Here is a 3,255-nt window from a genome sequence, read left to right as displayed (position 1 = left end):
AAATAAATAAATATTTAAAAAAAAGAGTTTTTTTTTAAATTTCTTTTAACCTCACTTCACCTCTCCTTTTTACATTACCCAAAACTTGATGAATATTTCCTTAAGCACAAACCATGTGTATCTGGATAAATTATGCCATTTCTTGAGAAAGAGGAAGTCCAAAGCTGTTAATTATGTTATAAATTATTGTCTAATAAGAATGATGTATCTGGTTGGTATGTCTGAGGTAGGGTTGGGGAGAAGAACCCCTCCTGAAGGGAAAGGTCATTTCCTGGGCAAAAGCTAAGGTTCCTGCTGGTTCTGCCACGTGGAGTCTCAGCCTCCAGTAACTCCATGCCTCTCCTGTGTGCCCCAAACCTGAGTTAGACCTCCAGCTTAGCACATGTTCCAGATTTCAGGCTGATGCTTCATAGAAGCCAGAGCAGCTGAGCCTGGGAGCACTCATGAGTTTGTGTTTGGCTGGGATCTGAGGCGGGAGGCAGATCTTGTTATGAGCACAGGTTAGAATCAGGAAGACAGAGTCCAGACAAAGCACTTGTTGCTTTCTGCCTGCTGTCAAGAGACCAAACAAGTCCCGGTGAGACACAGCGCAGCGTGTGTGTCCTGGCATCTCAGCCAGGAGCTGTCCCTGCCAGTTGAAAGACTGAGTCCTGACTCCTTTTTTTTTTCTCTGTTTATTCTCCATAAAAAGTTATATGTAACATTCTGGAATACTTCTGCTGGGCTAACTGTATTAAACAAGGCTTGTTTTTCTACACAGCATCTGGGAGGCCTTCACAGCCATCATGAGGTATCATGGCTTTGACACTCTCCAGAAGTACTTACAGGGTCAAGCTCAGGCTACCTGCCTGTCTCCCCATTCTCTTCAAGCTCAAAGCTCTAAGCATTTATAAAAGTTCAGAGCTAAAATGGGAAGATAGTTTTTATATTTAAGACTTATTACCCAATTTTCAAAAACGGTCAGGAGTGTAACAACAAAAAAAGCCTTGTTAAGAGTAAACATCTGAGTGAGACATGCTGTCTGCTAGAGCTTTTCATGATTCTGAACCCTACTGTAGGGTTGATGAGCCTCATAGCCTACTGAGTAGGGCTGCCCTGTACTATGGATCTTACAATATTTCCTAATTTTGTGTAGGGGACACTTAGAAGACTTTCCCATCACGGATTATGTCATATCCATGTCAAGCTTCCTGCCAAATGAGAGGCTCACCTGTCTGTGTCTGTGAATGACACTTTAAAAGCATTTCTACTTAGTGACTAAGAGGACACGTGTTCTTGTGGCTCTGCTGTTTGCTTCCTGGATCTTTTTGGAAAACCACTACCCTCACTGAGCTTCTGACTCCTCCACTGTAGAACAAGTGGACTTTTCCAAAGTCTTCTCCGGCTCCTTCTGGTCTTGACATCCCTACTGTGGGAGCTAAACCTTTCCAGGTCTCCCTGTACCCTCTTGTTGAGCCAGGATCGTTTGAGACTTAAGTGCTGAAGCTCTCCCAGGGTTGACAGCATGTCTTTCCAGGAAGTGTTCTGAACACATGCCTTATTGGTGGTCTTAACCTCCCTCACACACCAGCTTCAGCTCTCGCACACTTCCATTTTAATTTTGGGCTAAGAACAAGTTTTTCTAGCCTTGTGCATGCTCTGTTTCTTCTAGGTCTTAAGATACCGTTTCAAGACGTGGAGGCCATCCTCTACACAAAAGGGTTTGGGCTGGGGTGAAGCCCCAGCCCTTGGCATCCATATATCCAAGAAGTCTAAAATGTTTGGGTAGAAAGTTCCATTCCAATCCCCCCCTTGGAGTTGCCTCAGTCCAGACTTACTTCCCAGAAAGCCCACCAAACAGTGACCCCACCCCAGAGAGGCTCAAGACCACTCCCACAGGGTATTTAAATTGCTCCCCACCCCAGAACAAACACGTGGCTGAAGGGTCCAAGAATAAGAATATAAAAATGTAGATTCCAGAAATAAAAATGTAGAAATAAAGAAATATAAAGTTGTAAGTCTAGGAGAATGAGAACAGACTGTCAGTAGCTTTCTCAGTAGCTTAAGGATTAACTGTCAACAGTGGGTTACTCCATTTTACAACCTATAGCTCTGTTTACAAGCTCTCTGCAAACGGAGAGCTAGCCTACAGATATGAGCTGAGTCAACTTTTAGGAGACAGATACATGACCTCTGGGTTGCTCATTATCCCTGCTATGTGAAACTAGCAGCATCAAAGGGGAGAGCACAGGGCTTCAGTAAACACCACCTGGAAGTACCAGGGAAGACAATAGATTAAATGCAAACACTAGTTTAATTGAAAAACTCTGCTAATGGAGATTGTAAAGTAAGACAATCTGTATCTGAGTTTTACCTCTAGATTGTAAAAATTCCTTTGTTCAGACCTATTGCTTGGTACACCTTACTATAAGAAAGTGGGCTCAGAAACTGGCCTTTGCCACAGCTTTACAAAATCCATCTCTGGCTATGGTCTCAGCTAGCTGATAAGTTTCTTGGGCCCCATGAAGATTTTTTTTATTTTTATTTTTTAATTTTTTTTTTCTGGAATTTGGTCTCTGGAATAAAGTTTGCTTCTGGTTTATTAGACTTTGGTGGTTGTTGGGGCTTTTGTCCTGCCCTGTTCCTACAATTGTTAAGTCCCAAAGAAATCACACAGAGGTCTATATTAGTTATAAACTGATTGGCCCATTAACTCAGACTTCTTATTAACTCTCATAACTTATATTAGCCCATTATTCTTTTCTATGCTAGCCACGTGGCTCAGTACCTTACTCAGTGAGGCAGTCACATCTTACTTCTTCTGTGGCTGGGTCATGACTACAGACCAAGCTTTCCTCTTCCCAGAATTCTCCTGTTCTTGTCACCCTGTCTCTACTGCCTGCCTGGTTGTCCTGTCTCTACTGCCTGCCTGGCTACTGACCAATCAGCATTTTATTAAAATACAATGGACAGGGTACAAACCATTGATCCACAGCAGGTGGTCGTCCTCATCTTTGCATGACCCCTGGAACCAGCAGGGCTCTTCCTGGTCTCCCTTCCCCGGCCACCTGGGAGCAATGGCATTCATTAAACCTGGGCTTTATCTAATTCGGTTTGATTTGGTCTGATTTGGATTATTGCATCTTCAGAGAGGCGTATTGGGCTGTAAAAACTTTTCAGAGACCAGTGTGTGTAGGAAAAGCATCTCCTAGCCTCTTTCAGACACCGGTATGTGTAGGAAAAGCATCTCCTAGCCTCTTTCAGGGACCAGTGTGT

This window comes from Microtus ochrogaster, chromosome 15 (genome assembly GCF_000317375.1).
Source record: "Microtus ochrogaster isolate Prairie Vole_2 chromosome 15, MicOch1.0, whole genome shotgun sequence".
NCBI lineage: Eukaryota > Metazoa > Chordata > Mammalia > Rodentia > Cricetidae > Microtus > Microtus ochrogaster.
The sequence above is the reverse complement of the archived record's forward strand: the minus strand, read 5'-3'. Positions refer to the sequence as shown.